The sequence below is a fragment of the Protopterus annectens genome, chromosome 5.part0 (genome assembly GCF_019279795.1).
Source record: "Protopterus annectens isolate FY-2018-M chromosome 5.part0, PAN1.0, whole genome shotgun sequence".
Classification (NCBI taxonomy): Eukaryota; Metazoa; Chordata; order Ceratodontiformes; family Protopteridae; genus Protopterus; species Protopterus annectens.
In genome coordinates, this window is record NC_056735.1 from 1,777,605,602 (window position 1) to 1,777,626,602 (window position 21,001).

Genomic DNA, 21,001 nt, shown 5'->3' on the forward strand with positions numbered 1-21,001 from the left:
CTTATTTCTTTTGCTCTTAATATATCACACTTTGTTTCAACATTCCAAGAAAGCAAACTTTGCAGTAAAATTTCCCGGATAGGATCAGTAGAAAAAAAAAACGTTTCCGTTCACAGTGGAAGTGCCACAGTGGGAGTAAAAGGTCTGCTTGCATCAAGACTATATTACCCCAGATTCACCAACCGAAAAGGGATTAAAATCTAACTAACCAGTGGGAGCAGCTGAGAAATAAGACTTCTTATTTAGCTGCAAGTACTATGAGACTACTGCTGGTGCGTGACTGCACTGGAATATATATATTTATTTTTTTCCCCCCATCTATCCAGCCGCTTAGTCCTTGTTGTGCTTTTAAACTTTGTGGCTTTTGAGCACACCACCCCTTCTGTAAATCTGACTTTGGAAGCTCCTCCCAGTCTCATCTCATCTGGTCATTTGACTGGCACTGGAAGATCCACTGGGGAAGGCCCCCCTCTAAGATTCTTAAAGCTGGAGTTAGCCTCCACTTCATATCATCCCACTCACTTATTCAGAGTATTAATCCCTTTTTTCATCTTGCTTTGAAAAATCTATAACATCTGGAACTAGACTACCAATAAATGGACAACCGAGGAACTGTTTCTCTGGAAGCAGCCTGAAATTAGTGCTTCTGTGTTACTCTTGGTGACAGATGCAGCAGAGGGAAATTACTTCATAGCCTTCCCGGAGACTATGAGCCTGAAAATTTGTTTAACAACCAGCCTGGGATTAATGTTACTGCTTTGCTTCTGGTGAAAGGAGTAGAAGACTAGCACAGATTCCTGCTGGACTCGGAGCAGTGTGTATGAGACTTCACTGAGTGATCTGATTGCAGTTCTGGTGAGAAGCTCTTCAGAGCTTTTAAGCAGCTTGGCTGTCTGTTGCATCCAGCCAATGTAGGTTCCAAAGTTATCTACCAAGAGAAGACTTATGCAAATGTAATGAACCCAGCAACATCTGGGTTAATACTGTTTCTTGGAAAGCATCTTGGTATTAATGATGACCTTTGCTTGTAGTGAGAAGTGGCAAATGACCATGGATTCATAGGCTACATGAAGTTATGTTGAGACCTGCGGTATCTCCATTACCAGACAAACAGTATGTACAGTAATCAGCTTCTAACCTCATAGGTGCTAATCCCTCTTTGGCTCACATCAGTAAGCACCTGGAACCAGGAACCATAGATCCGTACTATCCAACCATCTCTGTAGCCATGTTGGTTAAAATGGGCATCCTGAGAAGATGTAGCATTTTTTTCATGTTTTCTGACAGCCACCAATTACTTAAACAAGCTGACAATGTGTGTTTGAGAGATGCAGTTATTTAATGCTACTGGAGGAAACTCTCACATGACAGCACTACAAATAAGCAAGTTATCAGTACCACCCAACACCACACTAAACCTATCACACACACATCAGATCAAGCACATGGATCTATACATACTTTGAGGCTCTTAAAAAGTAACTTATTTAAAACAGAAAGGCCTCAAATATATAAAATAAGTAACATGTGCCCTCAGCAACCTCACACATATGTAAAATAGGCAGCACCCACCTTGAAACAAACATCTAAAACAGTTACGGTGTCTCAATTCAAAAGCCCATGAGGCAAACCTCCACACAATCCAACATCCTAATCATATGCAATTCCAAAGCGAGATACTGATGCAACACTCACCAAACTTTGAAAGGAGAAGGTCACTCTCAGTTTATGGAATTCAAAAATTAGCTAAGCTTCTGTACCATTCAATGGAGGTCCAATATATACCAGTCTGGAAAAACATGGTAAACCATCCTAACTGCTTTGTCTGGTGGAGCCCTGCAGTACTCTCCTGCCACACGTACACATGTTCACAGTATGTGCTGTGCTACACAATATGATCCTGCATAAACAGCTGCAGCAGGATCAGAAAAGGGAAGGGATACACAGCCATCCAACACTGCCTAAGTCACCACCGCCACAGTCACAGGAGGATTCGGAGGAGGAAGCCCCTGATGATGTCCCTATAGGCAGATGTGGGCGAGTCCAGTACGTCCTGGCTTTGGCTAACAGACAACCCAAACCACATTCACTGACCACCTAGGGCCCTAGGGACTGACACCTTACCCCTACTCACATACATAAAGTAAAACTGTTGATGCCAGGCAACACACACAACCTGTACCTACCCATGCATTGGCTGAGTACATCTTGCATCAGTCAGCCCTCAACTACAGTTCTGTCAACTGCTGCATTCATAAGGTAAGTCCCTAACCTACACTCTACTTGTAAAGATTACCATAATATGGTATTGTATGTATGGATCTGCTGCATTTATGCAAGGAAATATAGTGGGCTATTTGGACAGATGTAACATCCGCAAGGGACTACAGATACCCAGTCCAAAAGTGCATGTTCCCTAATAATCAGTAGGTCTCATGGTTGGAATATTCACTACATCAATCAAGGGAGATGTTAAACAGTGGGGTCACATGATATTTATACTACTGTCTTTCCCAGCAGATCATGTGCTGTTATTTTCTCCACTCCCACTCCCAGCAGTGTTCCCATATAACTTCTTTAAAAGTAACTCAGCAATGGCATAGCATCAGACCAGGGAATCTCAGGGCTGTAACATAAAACTCAATCACACATTGTATGTCACACATAAAGCAGGAATAGCAATGTACATATTTATGCTGTTGATTGTACGATGAATGACTCGTCTCGTCTCTGTCTGGCAGTCTTGTGTGGCTCAGTGGACTAGGAAGTTGGCACAGGTGATGGTGCTGATGGTTCTAATATGGAAATAGTAACATCTTCTGCATGTGAGACATTATTATGTTGGTGCTTTTACAGACAGTAGGTCTGTGTGTGGGTAACATTATGAACATCAGTCACATATTAAGTACAGCAGACAACTGGGAAATGCCATGGACATTTTGAGTGAAGTGCAGTACTGCAGAAACAGGGACAGATGTCAGTGCCTGTAAGACCTACTGAATGGAGTACAGGTAGATGTTGCCTGCAGTCACTTTATAAGTACTGATAGTCCCACTGGGCATGCCCAGACACTTAGTTAAAATGAGCGCAATTCCGTTGTCCCTTCATCAAAATGAACTGCTATGTATAGATATGTGTATACACAATTCCGTTGCCCTTTCATCAAAATGAACGCCTATGTATAGATATGTCTATACACAAGACATACACGTATACATATATATCACTATATCTCTCCCACATAGATAGTATATCTAACTCTATATAGTGTCAAATAAAAATATATATACTGATATATATATATATATATATATATATATATATATATATATCGCTATATATATTGAAATGATACATAGACTCTCCCCCCATACATCAATATAAAGCATATACATATCATACACACACACAGCTACAATTATATATACATCCCTGTTATATACATAAATATGTGTGTGGAGGTCTTATTGTCCTACATACCCTAATAATGGTGAGTAAATCTGCACTACCACACATCCATACTCTTGCTCAAAGGATCCAAACTAAACGTGCAACAGTAAATAAACCACTTACCTACAGACACTTGTGCCTGCTGGATGTCACAACGTAGTCAGACACAGGTGAGCAGGTGGTGTAATGTAGAATGCTGTCAATGCACGCATGGACAGGGCACATTTTTCCTGCCCACAGGTTTACCTATCACTCTGCAAGCTACAGATGCTGTTCAACACAAGCCTAGTTTGTGTAATGCTCAAATACTGTGTCTGCAATCACATATACAACAGACAACCTGTGACTCATGCAATAAGTACTGTGAGCCGTAGTGTGTAAGACTAGACAGGTAGGGGTTCTAATATCACACCAGGCTACTTGGTGCATGTGTATGTCCATATGGCATAAATATGATCACCTTGGTAACTTAGAAATAGGTAGGGTTTTGAAGTATTTTATTTGTAGTGTGTGATGTGTCCACCCAAATGACTGACCACAACAAGACCTGCTGATGTCATCAAGCATAACATGTCCTAAACTGATAGTACTAGCAGACATGAGATGTGTCATGTGCATCACATACTGTGATCTGTAGTGCATACTATTTCATAGGCAAGCGTTCTCATCTACATGCAGCCAACTTGCACTACATGTGCGCCTTGGCAGGTCCTGTACGCAGTGACGAAGTGGTGGTAGCCTCAATGTAGCCATGTTTGTGTATGAGTTGTTAGAGCATTTTACATTAACATGTTATGGAACCATAAGACGTTTGAACTTCACTACCATAATGGCCATACAGGCCTCACAATCATAGAAATCTTTAGCCTTGTAGTTTCAGGATCAGCACATATTGCCTCAGTCTATGAGGGACACAGGCAGACGCCCTGTGTTGAGAGGACGGCTGCCCAGCCAATCATACAGATGGCATTTGCTAATGTGCTGTGTCTGCCATTAGAGAGGGTTCTGTTTCAAGGGTGTGTTTAAGTCTGCTAAACAAATCTCTCCCACAAGCACTCAGTATTAACGTAACATATGAGGTTAATGTCCTTACAGTGAGTTATCCATCTACTATGCCTCCTACAGATAAGCATCATATGCAATCAAGCAGGGTCACACATTGCCCCGTATGCAAGGCACAGATAACCTGAGTAATCTATATGCCATAGGTGACAATGACACTCACTGCAGATAATTCCCACTGAACACATACTGAAGAAGTGAAGTGTCCTTGGGAGGGACCATACTGTTGAGTGCAACTCCCAGTACTGCTTGGAAAGTTACATCAACAAATGGCCATTAGACTCAGATATCGGCATGCTGAGGGAAGAATACTTGGAGATTATGTCATTTAACAGGTGACTATGGCCTCAACTATGCCATATGATTCCTGCCATACCACTGCAGACACATGATGATCTGAGGCACATTAGGTGTAAACCTGTGTGGCCAGGTCTGTGTGCCCAGTTCTTTCACCTCTGAGTATGTACATCACATGTTGCAACTGATGTGCTACTCACCAGATACCTAGGTCTAACTAACGGAAATGATAATACATATATATTTGCATGGAGTTTATGGCCATTAGTATGTCAACAGGCATGTGTTCGCAATACCCTCTTGCAGGATAGTGGCATACCACACTGTATGAGTGCTCACAACCTGCACACAACCTGCAGACATCAGCCAATACTATTAGCCACAGTCAGTCAGTAGTCATGTGTACTGTGGTTAAATGGATTTCAAGCAGTAGAGGGCCCAGGACTGCTCCCTGTTGAGCACTGCTGCTTACAGATCAGCTACTGTAGGTGGATGTCCCCATGTTGCGTATGTATGCCATCAATGGGCCTCCTGGTGACCCCTACAATGACAGTATCATGCATGCCCAAGTGGGTGCTTTGTAAATGTTGCCTGAGTGGGGAATATAGTGAGATGGCTTGTCTCACTCTAGGGGGTTGTACGCCCTGATGTACCCTCATCCAGGTGCTTGGTGACTGCCTCAGTAATTCCCACCACGTGTAACAGTCAGTCATTCTCCCCCTGTCACACATCCAAACTGTGTAGTCAATTGTGTGTAGATCACATATATGTGTGCTGATCAGCTCCATGATGCTTGCCCTTACGTGCATATAGCTATGGATACTTAGACAAAGAGGTGTATAGTTATGTTGGTCAGTGGATGCAACACCTATGTGCAAGGATTTCAGTTGCCGTTGTCACCTCAGGTGGCATGCAGTCAGTGGTGTCAGTTCGATTGCAAGGGATTTCCAATCGTGTTAATAATCCTTGTCAGATCACATGTGGGATGCAGCCTGGAATGTTAGCATGTGGAAAAGATACTGGGTATCTTCCAATGAGAAGCCAGTTACAAACTTCTCTATAACTATGGAAGTTATGGGACAGGTTGTAGGAATGTTATGTGTCACGTGGTGTGGAGAAGGGAGTGTAGTTGACGTAGACAGTGTGTGAGTACAGGTTAGGTACAAGTACAGACCCATCATAGGTGGCATCATGATGTATGAGGTCATTAACAATTTGGGTCTGTCCTTTGAGGTCACACACGTAACTACACTGTGCGTTGTGGTTCTGCTTTGTGGGGGTGGCTAATTTTGTCACTTACAGTGTCTACACAACATCAAACCACTACTATGTGCTTCTTTTAGCTGAGGAGGTAGTGCCTCCATGTTAGTGGGGGCACACTCACCCCAAGTGTCACATAACACTGTCCACCTGTTACTGTACAGCCTTGAAATGGCAGTTGTCCACCAGTCAGGTTTGCTGAGCCATGACAAGCCTGTGTCCCTCCTGTCACGTATAGCCAAGTTCATGCAGTTATAACGTTGCTGACAATGCAGGAGTGTACAGCTCTGCACACTTGCCTGTCCCATCTGAAGGGGGAGGTGCAGTCACACTATGTCAACCATCCCACAGGAGGTAATAAATAGCTTTTTCTTGACATATACGTCTGTATCGTCTGCAGGGGGGGGGTAAGTGCCAGTAGTTCTAAGGAGACTGATCTGTGGCCAGATCCCACCAGGGAGGACCTCACACTGGAGGGGCTGTACTGGTCACCCATACTGGTAAACACATGATGTAATGCATTGGTTCCCTGTGTGGGGATGTCACAGCACTGCAGCAGGGTATTGTAGGTAAGGCCCTGGACCATCCTTTGGGCAAGTGAGCTGCTGCATGACTAAGCAAGGCAGTGTGTACATATAACACTTCCCTAACATGTTTGTCTGTGCTCTGTACAGACACCTTACATGACTCTCTTCTTCCAACATGCTGGAAGTGACTGCAATACTTACGTGCACAGAGGACAACTAGCATGTAGTGTCAAGCGGTGTCCCTAGATCTCAGAGTCATGTCACCTGCGATGCCATGATAGGAGTTAGCATGGAAATGAGAACTAACACTACTGTACACCTACTGACACTGGACCAAACACCACTATTTTTGCTCAAGGCCAGATCATGGCCACCAACTGTAACTGGCAGAGCCCATTGAATGCTACACTACGCAATGGATGCCGGACACATGTCTCACTCAATCAACCATGGCCTGGCAAGGTGTAGGACAATATCAGGTCAGCAGGCCTTGCTGGAAACTGCACAGAGTGTTATGTCAGTTGGTGGAGAGGCTAGTGTCGGACAGTCATACTCTGTGAAGACAGCATTGGAAGTCCTATGCTGCAATGATGCCAGTTAGCAGAGGAGTTCACAATCCTCCATTACTGGAGCACCCAGTCTACCTATTCCCTCTCTGCAGTCACACAGCCTCTGTCGGTGACCTCTGACTGACTGCATTAGCAGATGACTGCATATTAGGAGCAGTCACACAACTTCACACAGAACCAGCAGTTATCCAGGATGGCCTAAGACACAGTCAGTTGTTCTCTGAGCCTCTAACAAAGACTAAATGCCAATGACTGCACAATACTACCCTGTGGGAAATCATCCACCCCTGCAAAATATTGCAGTGTCCGCACACCACATGGAATTGAGCCATTACACATGGAGTTATGGACAGAGAGAGTAATGCAGCCTTTGACATTCATGGATTAGTAAGATGTGGAGATGCATTCACTGTTGTGCAACCTATACCGACAGGTTTGGGATGTAAATCCCAGGATGTCACTGTTATACTGACCGTGGCAATCACACCTATCATTGTGTGCAATGGCACCCTTGCTATGTCACTACACAGGCATATTGTACAACTGTAGCAGCCACACAGGTTCCATGGAACACCATTGCACAGGGAAGATGACATGTCTTATAGAGTCAGTGTCACAACCTTACATGCATCCGTCTCCTACATGCTTTGGAGGTGATGTGTACGGCATCATACAGAGAGGTGTCGGATCCCACTGTGTACCTCCCACTTATCCATGACAGGACTAATACATGTCTCAGCATCACTGTGGTATACATAGTACATGCTGGACAGACAGGTATGCAACAAGGACAGTACAACCTACATGAAACAGGCCTCCCATGCATGTGAAGCATACATGTGCTGTGACGCACATCATGTGCAGGTTATACAATGGGATGCAGAACATGACAATTATAACTGATGTCAGGAAACTGTACTGGACACAGGACATTTGTAGATGGGTCATCTCCATCACCACAGCTTGTAGATGTGAGTTTCTAAAACCCTGGTGACACTTATCAAGGGTAGCATACCTGTTCACAGATTAGTCAATATTGCCATTACCCTTGTTCGCCTGTTATACACACACATGAACCTATGGAGCCATGCACTTAGTGTTGTACCTTGCTGAAGACATATTTCTGCTATGCTGACATGCCATCCTGTGCTGCTTTATTGCCACTCTGTATCGACAGAATATCCTAACAGACCTATGAAACAGAAGCAAACAGGTCCGTGACACACCTGTCATCAATGTAACTATACAGCCATTATAGCATCATACAAAATAAGGTACACAAACGTACATGTTAACTAATATAGTCATCCTGTGCATCAGACTCATAGCTTCATTTCCCTGCACTGATGGCGAGGATGACAGGGATGTGGCACAGTTTTCACTTGCACAGGGTGTTGTATGGAGGTGCAGGAGGCCTAGGCTGACCCAAATGGTTGACAGCATGTGTGCAAGTCAAGAAGGGAAGCAGGTAAGATGGATCATGGAAAGGTGCCTGTAGGTAATATGCATTTGAAAGCGGTGTGTGTGTGTGTGTGTGTGTGTGTGTGTATATACACAGTCAAGCTGAGTGCTAACCCTACATGTGTGTTATGTTGGACAGCTTTGGACCATACAGTTCACGGTCTCCGGCCCCAAACACAAGAACTGGCTCTGCTAGGAGTTCCACTGGCACCTCCAAGTCCAAGATTAGAAGTGGTGCAAGTACCTGACAGTGACTGTCTGCTGGGACCATGTCCCCCATTGGAATGCCCAGGACCACAAGCCCATGGCCTGCCACATCGTGGTGTGGACAGCACACTCCCCTCTGTAGCACTGGATGTACTTGCCACTATGGGAGCATGAATGTGCATGGCCATGTGGACTCTCAGCAGATGGAGTTGCTGACCTACGTCCATGACTCCGACGCTCAACTCCAACACGTTCCAGCAGACATCAGACATGTGTTGTCCAAGACATACACTGTCTAATCCCACCTTCAGTCCACTGCATCAGTCAACCAATCCAGGGTGTCCCCAATGCAGTGGAGGCAGACCGTATGCATCCATAACCCTAAACATACATCTTGTGGTCCATTTAGGACATGCCCATGCCTCCATGACGGCCCAACACATGCACTGATTGACCCATGATGTGACTCCTGCAACAGGGGATGGACGGACAGCAGGCCTCCGACAAGCACCCCTGTCAATCAGCTTGAGTGGGACCTCACCAGCTTTCTAGCTATGGTCAGTGTCTATACTCACTGGAGGCATAGTTGCCACACTTTCCTGTTCAATGTCCCCACCCTCTGACTGTCCAATATCTGTGGCCTGTGGGGACTGGGCATGTGTGGGCATACTGACTGTCTGCAGTGACAATGGGAGCAGAAGAGGGATGTCAACCTCTGGGACATATTCAGCCCCTGAAACCTCCGCCTGTGCTACACTGTGGCCACCATCATCAGAGTCTGAGGAGACAATGACATCAGACATCAGGCAAAGACTACCGCCCCCAGTCACCTGTGATAAGAATCAAAAAGCAATACATTACTACCTGCATTATTGTGCTCTGCAGTACTATGCTCTATGCTGTGATATATGTAAGGCTCTATACACTGTTGTCACTATGGCAGACCTGTTGAAAACTCAAAGTCATATAGCAGGACTTAAGGAAAGTACTCTTCTCACCAACAGCTGCTGTTACTTGTAAATAAACGCTCATTACACTGCAATCTCATCAGCAATACTGAGGTACACTGTTGACATTAGTGTAGACTCTGCACAGTTGACACATATGACACCCTGTACTGTCCTGACAATACCGTCACATCTATCAGTGTGGTCACACCTACAAGGCATGGATATGAGTCTAACATGTGTACGGTCAGACAATGTGTGTGCATTTGGCAATCATGTCAACAGTACAGCAATGCACGCAGTAGGCTTGGGATGACAGTCTAGGGATTACAATACTGTAAACATACATCAACAAACAAAACAGTGTCATGTTTACCAGGAGCAGGACTACGGGCATGTGTGATACCTGACGGACCTGTGAAAAGCTGAGGGGATAGGTAATGTCCACCAAATGTTCCATCTACATGGTAATACAGCCATACATCTCACAGTTACAGTAGTTACTGTGTTAACTGTTACAGTGGTCAAAATCTAAGCATGACAGTCAAACTGCAGTTAAACCCTTCTCCACTCCCAAAACAGACAGACCTGATACCCACGTAACACTATGTAAGCCCTCAAACTGAATGCTACAGTACTGCACTGCTGATCAACTTGAGCTTACCTGCACACTCCTCTGCCGTACAAACTGTGGCACCCACATCCATGATGTAGAGTGTGATGGATGCCTGGAAACTGTCGTGTGTGCCTAGATTTGACAAAAATTCCTCTGTGACAGAGTGGTTGTTCTGCTGCAGGCCCTCCACTGGTGGGGCCACGATCCCTGGCTACATCTGCCACTCTTCTGCATGCATTGGTCATGTCCGTTGCACTGTGTCGCACCTACTCATATGCCCTGTTCTGATGACCTGCGGCACTGACATCACAGACAAGGTCTGCCCACAATGCCTTCCGCTATTCCCTGTTGTGCCTCTCCCTGGACAGTAGGACTTCACAGTGCTGACAGAGCCCTTCCAGTATCAACTCATTCTTTGCATCTGTGAAAGCTGCATGGCATTCTGCATACATGTTTCCTGAAAGACAACATGGAAACATGTCAGGTTCACATACGTGGACATATGTAGAGATACAGCAAGGACAGAATGGCTGGCAATATCCACTGCTTGATCACACATGCCATATTCCATAGTGTACAAATGTTTTAAGCATGTGAATACAACTAGAATACTAATAGATAGTCAGGTATTCCCGTGTGTGCCACAACAGATACTGCTGTACGATCATACCGCCCACACTGCAGTCTACTGTAGTGTGTTCCCAAGGTCCAAGCCCCCTGATAATATGGGAAAACAACTGTGCCAAACAAACAGCACTGTGCAATTACAACCACTATAAAGGGGGAGTCCCAAGAGCCCATTGTGCCATACTGACATACATTCCACCTTTGAGGCATTGCAAATTCTCTGTATGTGTAACAAATCTGGACATCACTGACATGTCATTATCACAGTTCTAAGAATGGATTATTGCTGTGATCCTTACTCCCCTTACGTATATTCACACATTTGCATCCTGATGTAAAATAAATGGGTTACATACGTGATGGAGTGCAGTACTCCTCTGGTATGTGCTGATAGTTAATATTTTGCATACGTGTGTTCTGTGTGAGGAAAGTCTCATACAAACTGGTTTCCCATAGCCAGCTGCTTGCATTTTTAACATGCTTATCAGCAGGTGATTGCCTCTTAACCAATCTGTGGTTCTAAAATGCTAATTGCAACCAACACAACTCATCTGCACTACCACCAGCCAATCACATGCAACTACAGTACAATAAAAGATTTATATATATATATATATATATATATATATATATATATATATATATATATATATATATATATATATATATACACACACACACACACACACACACACACACACACACACACACACACACACACATACCTACAAGTCCTTCATGTAGATTAGGGCCCCTTTCTGATATGTTGAGCTGAACATTACTGAGGTGAAGAGACTACTTCATCGCAGAGGGTAGGTCTGCAGCAACAGCTTTTACACAGAGATGGATGTGCTACATAAAAAATGACCAGCTGGATAACCACGGCAGAATTCTTCACTTTAATAAAACCACTTATGAATAAAACAAGGACAAGCGATTTTGCATAAAACATATGCTTCTTCAGATGTTATAAATTAATTAAAACGACACAGACTATGTAATACAAATCAACCAAATCAAGAGTGTGGAAAATTAGAGCCAAAATGACATTACTGATTGAAGTCAGCTCAGTCCACATTATTTTTTATTATTTGTTTTTAGCTTCTGCCCATTCAAAACAGGTTTAATACTGATGTAATTATTGAGCCCAGGATGTCTATGTGCTTGCATCCTGAGATCCCATTTCAATTTTACTTGTTCCAAATAATTATTACTATCGCCACCCCTCACATTCTTATTATACATGCTGTACAAGTCATAAAAACCAGTGTCTAGGAAACTCTAACGATGTTTCGCTAGGGCATTCTTGATGTCACCCTTCCTTATATGTGAGAGATGTTTACAGACCCTCTCTTAGCCGTTGAGTGTTTTTTCCCACATAAACACAGGGGCATGAATCACATGTGGCCAGGTATACTAGGTGTGTGTGGTAGTACAATCAGCATAAAATCTAGGTTTAAATTCAAACACTAGAGTAGGATGTTTAGAAACTTGCTCTTTAGTCAACACCTTGCATATATTACAGTGTCTGCAGGGATAGGTCCCTAGTCATTGCTCACTATGTGCCACTTTCCTTTTCTCATTGCATAGCAACCGTTTAAGGTTGTCGCTGTATCGATAGGTAAAACTTGGTACTTCCCCAACAAAATTAGTGGTTTTGCTATAAACGGTTAATAAATACCAGTGTTTCTGTATGATGTTTTTCACAGCATTATCATCACTGGTAAAATTAGTCACAAAAGGGGTCAACTGCTTTACTGTTGCCTCTATGCATACCCAACCTGTTGTCCATGTTTAATGATGTATTTATAACTATTCCCTGTTGGTCATCACTAGAGTTAAGCAAAACAGTATTGGACTTTTCTGCACTGCTCTGTTACTGCCCCGGGGGTGGCAATGGTGGAGACTAGGCACTGGAGCGAGGCTCCCCCACCAGGTTGGCCAGTAGGTCCTCAATTCAGTGCAGATGGCAGTCAAAAACCTCACTAGACAATCCTGTGCACCAAAACTGGCAGCTCAACCCTGGGGCTGTACATCTCGACACCACAGGTAGTGCAGCCGCAGTAGAGGGGGCACCACCGGTCTGGGTCCCTAGATTTGCTGGGACCCAGTGCCACGGCCGGATGAGGCAACTTAGGATCAGCCAGAACTGGCCTACCTTAACGTGCTGTGGTAAATGAGGTATAGCAATAAGTTAAGGTTAGTAATAACCAAACCACTTTTAGTATTAACAGAATTGATCATCATAGTTATCAGTCCAAATATATATTAATGTATATTATGTGTAACAACATTAAGTAGCATAACAGTCAATATGTTGACAGCATGCCAGTAAGAATTAAACCATAAGGCCAACAAAACAATTAGTTTAACAAAATATGTTAATTCTGACTCATCACACACAACAGTAATAAATCACATTTTACCAATACATTACATTATAAATATTAATAATATTAATATGCTTTAACAACGTATGTTAATAAAGCATAATAATAAATAGCAATAACAAATAAATGAAAATAAGGGGTGGGGAGATAAAGAAACATTACATTACTGACAATGCAGACTATATCCCTGAAAACACATAACTACTCTACAGGCGTGCACTGTCAGTTGTGAGAAAAATGACTACAATTCTCCTATAGCCGATGTAGCATGTACATACCTCTCAAGCTGTTAGCATCGGTCAGTAAGGGCCAAGCAATAACAAATGCAGGTACACAACTACACAACACTTTCACATAATGTAGACTTAACTACCAAAGTGTTCTGTAAGCGGATTTGGTAATACAGTGCATTCCAGGTAATCATTCTTCTGGTAAACCTGTGACAGAAGGATTAGGCAGTTTTAATTACATTAAAAGAAAATGACACTTTAGTGGCATGTTTGTGTGCAGTACATAACCTAGATATACGTCATGCTTTACATGGCAGGCATGGGAATAGAACCCAACAGCTGTGACTGCAGTGACATCTGCAAAAATGTAACAATTGACTGTAGCAACTTCGTACAGCCATGCAAGGAATACAGTCGTTCTGGAAATATGTAGACAGATTTCTTTAGGAGTCAACAATGCTGTTTAACACGTTATTAGTATTGCTGATGTGTCTGTGAAATGTAAACACAATCATATCTGCTCATAACATGGGCTATCTCTACCTTTTGTTCCTTGAGTGGGAGGAAACGAGAGTATTGTGTGACTGAATTCATTTTGCATTCTAGAACTATTACACTGTTATACTCGACTGCAGTGACAGTAGAACACTCATGCATAGAACACAGCCGTGTATTACTTAATTATTTAAGTTTGATGACCAGGGAAGTCCACTGGGCCAAGAAAAGCCCGTTTTGCAGTGGAGGCCCGGGGAGAAAAGCTCTACAATAATTGCAAGTTACAATTCACATGTTACAAAAGGATATCGCTCATACAGCTAATTAAACATTTACAGATGAGCTCCATGATATTTGCAAATAGCCTGTCACAATGTTACAACAATGAAGAGACATAATTCAATGCAGAAATTTCAACATTTACATAAAGTGAATATTTTTGTTATAAACTCAAAATATATAGCAATTAGCCATTAGTAGGTTAGGAAAATATTAAGCATGAAGAGGGTAATAGTATATTTGAGATTGGAGAGTATAGTACAATAGAGAGAAAATTAGTTTTTGGTAGGGGAGGGATTGTTTTGGGTGAGATGAAGTAATAGTTGAGGTAGTTGGATGAGTCAGTGCAAGCTGGAATGGGGGGGGTTAAGTTGGAGCGTGGCAAGGGCATTCCCATTTGGAAGAAAGATGAGAGAGTAGCTGAGATTTTAAATTATGTTATCTATTATGTTATTCATTAAAACAGATTTTTTTAAGAATCAACAATGTTGCTCAACACTTTATTGGTATTTCTGATAAATGTCTGTGAAGTCCACACACAATACCTGCCCATAGAGTGGGCTACCTCACCCATACACCTTTAGTACTTGGAATAGGAGGAACATAGAGCATTATGTGACTGATACTGGTTTGGAGACAGTGTTACACTTGACTGCAGCAACCTTACTATAAAACAACCAATGCATACAGCTCTACTGCAATGGTTATGGCAACACAATCCTGCTGTACAGCATTTTGCTTACTGTTACTGTTTATTGCAATATAGTTTTTATTGCCCATTTATTGTACTACAGTTCTACTTGCCCATTTATTGCACTACAGTTCCACTTGCTCATTTATTGCACTACAGTTTTTATTGTGTATACTTTATTGCAGTAAATGCTTTACTCTTTTTTTTGCTTATTGCCCTACAGTTAGCATAATAAATCTGTATTCACCACACTCACGGCACAACCCGGCCAGGCACCTGGCATGGGACTCAACACTGCGAGCCCACTCAGCTGCAGCTGCTGGAAAAGAAGAAGCACACCATTATGTATACCAGTTTTGCAGACATTCAGCTTGCAGTTTGATAAAACAATGGAAAACATACTTGCGTATTAGTGGGACATTCTCGGCTCGTGCATCAAGACCAAGATTCCCCTCTTTGTCTTCTTCAGGTCATCATTATGGTGATGACACTGCTCACCAGTGCGGAGGATACCAGTAGAACTGGTAAGATCCCTGGCCAACCAGTCCCAGGCCTTCGCCTTGCATTTTGAGGCCTGGAAACCTACCTGTAGCAGCCTGGGTTCATAATTTTTACTAGGAGCCCAACAAAGACCCTGGATTCCTGAACACCCATCTCTGCGCCTGAAAGCACGCACCTTCACCATCACCACCTGCAATATCTACAGTCAATTAGACTCAAAAGAATGGTGCAGAATTCCCACCTACTGCCCCCTAATAAAGGCCGTTTTACTGCCCCTACACATAATTGATCAACATTCAAAAAAGTGGTGCATAGCTTAGCAGTGCACAAACCAGCTAAGCAGTGTGAAAACTCGCACGACTGAGGTTTTAGCGAAGCTTAGCACCACGCAAACAGTAGTAGCCATTAGCATGTTTAAGCAGTACTCAGCACATCGCAGCAGTGCCATATTACACAAATTTGTTTTTAAAATTAAACATATATAATAAATTAAATTCTCAAACCCAGGACCTACTAAGGATTAGTCTGTAACTCTACCCATTTACCTACCTGGATATTATAAAAACTAGTATACTTTCACATATACTACTGGGCTACATGTTAGCGTTGCTAATCACCACCCAACACAAACACACTTAAATAGACCCAGAAATAATTAATTACATCCGGTTTCTATTTTTAGATGTCTGGCAGCCGTCGGTTATGTGTATATGTGTGCTGCTCGGCTTTGCACCATGCAATCAGCAAACGTTATTATGATAATTAAAGACATACGTTTCTATTTGTAGATGTCTGGCAGGTATCAGCTGTCTATATATCAGCACAGCTTGGCATTGCTGCACTCCACACCATGCAAACATACAGAAAGGAAAAAAAATCATAAAAATAAAGTTACATATTTGAAACAATTCACAGTATTTCAAAAGTAGCAGGGAACAGTACAGCGAGCCTCACCCTGTACACATCCACAACCCACAGGTAGCCTTCTACATGTCTTCCTACACCGATTCAATATCCCTGTTCCTATGCTCTCCCTTGGCAGCGCACCATCACTAATATGCACGGCATGCTGCCGAAGGGGAACCTTGCCCCTGTACATAGATACATTCTGTGTAGGCTCTACATGGTATAAACCATAAATGGACCAGCACATAAAGGATTGTACGAAATTTTATTGTTGAAACAAATTATAATGGTTGTAAGCCATTATAAGAAACAAAAGCAAACCGGTTTCGGCTACAAAAAGCCTTTCTCAATGCTACCACAATTAAATCATGAAAATTTCCACCATATCCATTAGGGTATGTATATATAGCCAGGTCCTTAAAGGGACATACACATCTTATGACAAATATAAAGATAGATTAGCTCTTAAATACATGTACTTTTTCTATCTCTATGACATAAAAAAAGGACTTGATACTAAAAACCAAGATATAAATTATAGATATATAATAATAAACCATACATATAGCTATCCTACTATCCAGATATATAGTAGATAACCAAATATATTGAGAGACTATTATTCAGATTCATTTAGTCCAGGCCTGAAGAGTCCACCCAATTTAATAATCCACAAATTTTCCATAGAATTCAGTTTGGTATGCCATCCTGCTTTGAAACTTCTATGTAGTGTGATCCTGTCAATGATGGTAAATTTAAAAAAACAGCAGATGGGTGGTCAATTGTAGTTATGGATTATCAACTATATACAGAGGAAGTTTCACGCCAATTGTCAGATTCCAGTTTTTACATGGAAATGAGTATAGATCCTACCCCTTCCTTTAAGGGTGAAGTGGATTCCTTCCTAGATTTGGCTGTTGACCAAGGTATTATAAGTGAACAGGTAGCAAAACAGCTTAAGGTGGATGAACCAACTCCACAATAACTATATTTGTTGCCGAAAATACACAAGGATCCACTTCATCCTCCCGGTAGACCGATTGTGTCAGGCAGAGGGTCGTTAACAGAGCCTTTGTCCTCTTTTCTTACACAATATTTAAAACCATTATTGAAGAATATTAGATCTCGTATAAAGGACACTACAGAATTTCTCAAAATCATTGAAGATTCTCAACTGGAATCCAATTGGTGTCTCTGTACATTGGATGTGGCCTCCCTTTATACAAACATCCCTCATGATGTGGGGATTCAGGCCGTAGCATATTGGCTATATAAATCAGATATGTACTCTATGGGCTTTAACAACTTTTTGATAAAACTGACAGAAATTGTGTTACGCAAAAATATTTTTTATCATCATGGGAAAGCATATTGGCAAATCAAGGGCACAGCTATGGGGGCTTCATTTGCTCCCATATATGCAGATCTTTTTATGGGATATTATGAAGCAACATTTATATATGATGTTCAGCACAAAACGCATATACAGCATCTGGATATCTGGCGCAGATATCTAGATGACTGTTGGATGGTGTGGCGTGGAGAAGTGGACCAGTTGTCTGATTTTGTAACATATTTGAACAACAACTCTTTTGGCATAAAATTCACTGCCAATATTGAATATGATAGGATTGTCTTTTTAGACGTAATAGTTACTAGACTTCCAGACAACACTCTAGCTACTTCTGTTCATCGTAAGTTTCCCCAATATAATACATTATTACATGCTCAAAGCTCCCATCCACGTCACATCATCTGTAATATCCCCAAATCCCAATTCATGCGGATTAGACGTATTTGCTCTTCTGAACCAGATTATGCAAATTGTAGTCTTCAAATGTCACAAAGATTTATCAATCGTGGCTATGATCAATACAACCTTTACCATATTATGGATCAAACTAACAGGCTGAGACGTACAGACTTATTGCAATATAAACCAAAGCAGAGGTTATCTTCTGCAACATGTTCAGATTCATCTTTGAGGTTAGTAACCACTTTTGGGACTAACACCAATAAGTTCAGAGAGATTATTAATCAACACTGGGACATCTTATTATCACATGATCATTTGAACAATATTCTACCCAAACAATGTTCATTTTCATACCGTAGAGGAAGAAATGCCAATTCATATTTCACCCATTACAAGAGATATATTCCCCATATCTCACAACAAACAACTCTATTTGGGGATGTACTAGTGGGCTGCTTTGTACTGCTTGCCAACACATATACAAAACAACAGAATTTACTAGTAAAAATACTTCTCAGGTGTTCAATATTAGAATTTTTGCCAATTGCAGTTCAGATTGGGTGGTCTACTTAGCAACGTGTACTTGCTCTGCCTTTTACATCGGCCAGACATCTAGGCCGGTGAAATTTAGGATAGGGGAACATATGAGTGCGATTAGGAATAAACGACTCACTAATGCATTATATAAACACGTTATTGACCACCCATCTGCTGTTTTTAAATTTACCATCATTGACAGGATCACACTACATAGAAGTTTCAAAGCAGGATGGCATACCAAACTGAATTCTATGGAAAATTTGTGGATTATTAAATTGGGTGGACTCTTCAGGCCTGGACTAAATGAATATGAATAATAGTCTCTCAATATATTTGGTTATCTACTATATATCTGGATAGTAGGATAGCTATATGTATGGTTTATTATTATATATCTATAATTTATATCTTGTATCAAGTCCTTTTTTTATGTCAAAGTGATAGAAAAAGCACAAGTATTTAAGAGCTAATCTATCTTTACATTTGTCATAAGATGTGTATGTCCCTTTAAGGACCTGGCTATATATACACACCCTAATGGATATGGTGGAAATTTTCATTAATTAATTGTGGCAGCATTGAGAAAGGCTTTTTGTAGCCGAAACCGGTTTGCTTTTGTTTCTTATAATGGCTTACAACCATTATAATTTGTTTCAACAATAATATTTCGTACAATCCTTGATGTGCTGGTCCATTTATGGTTTATACGTTTTCTTGGGGCCGTGCACGCCATCCCGCATGCGTGAACCTTTTGGTTGCTAATTAGGCTCTACATGGTGCCTACATGGATTTTATTAAATCCTGGGGTACATATTTTCTGACAATTATTTAGTCCATTAAATTTTAAACAATATGGTTAACGACTTTTAACATCAGGTTGATTCAAAACATTCTTACCTTTATACTTGGGACACAATGATGCCCCATCTACTGTTACCATATTAAATTCAGGGACACCTTCCTTTTTCTCATCTGCTCTCCAGTTCTGATAAGACTGAAAGATTCCAGATAAATTGTTAACCTTTACTACCACTGCATTGTGAACCAGCGATCCATTAGCTTACTTAGAAATTATTTAAGCTAAACTTAAAAACTATTTCAATAAATCTAAAACTTGTTACAAAGCATGGACAGGAGATTTAAGATCCTATAAAACATCCTTTAGTGAATACACTAGCAAAGAAACAGTAAAAAATTCTAATACTGTCAGTAACTTGCAACTACTGCAAGGATACTGAATTAGTCAATGATGTGTAAAAAAAACTTTACATATATATGTGTGTGTGTGTCTATACACATATATATATATATATATATACACACACACACACACACACACACACACACACACACTGTATTTCACCAAAAATAAGACCGGGTCTTGTATTCTTTCCCCTGCCAAAATACGCATTAGGGCTTATTATTTACCCGTACCGTACAACAATCTACCTTTATTCATGTACAAAAATTTACAATTACTGATGAACACAAATCGACATTAATTGAAGAACACAAATCGACATTTATTTCGTAATTTTCTATTATTGGACAACAGTTTTAATAACGGGTTGACAGTTGTGTGAGAATTGTACATAAACAGTACAATAAACATTTCAACTTCAGAATATCTGCACCTTGGCTTTCAAAGTTATTCAAATACAGTCATATCATCTTCTTCTGGAACATTGTCATAAGTGCCCAACCCCCGAATTTCGGCCTGCATTTCTTGCGACTCCATTTCCTGTAGCACCATTGGCCCAACTCTGTCATGCCTAGCAATAGAGCTCTCCTTAAATGAGCACCGCATGTCCAAGTAGCCTGCTCATAGTGCATTGGCAACACGGATGCCAGTGATTTTATCCCAAGAATTTTTCTCCCAAGTCACAACCTCTTGCAGGCTAGGTTTCACAAAGTTTCCATGCTGATTTCTCTCCAATCTATTTTCAATGTAGTCATTGAGTTCCATGCACAAATGGTCCTTGAAAGGCTTATTTATTGCAATATCAACAGTCTGGATATAGGCAGTCATTCCTGCAGAAATCATTATTTGATCTATTCTCCTCTGTGCTAAGAATTTATTCATTCTTTAGAGCGGTGAGCGCTGGCTGAATCCCAGACTAGCAGACCTCTTTCGCCACCTTGCAAAACAAGTGACAGCATTACATCGACCCACTTCCTTATAAATGCTTG

The 21,001-nt window shown here is 41.5% G+C and overlaps 1 protein-coding gene across 1 annotated transcript in view; it reads right to left on the reverse strand.

Annotated features, from left to right (window-relative positions):
• The window catches only part of LOC122802414 (zinc finger CCCH domain-containing protein 13-like), a 1,157,483-nt gene that overhangs the window by 1,012,219 nt on the left and 124,263 nt on the right, over positions 1 to 21,001 (reverse strand). The window lies entirely within an intron of this gene.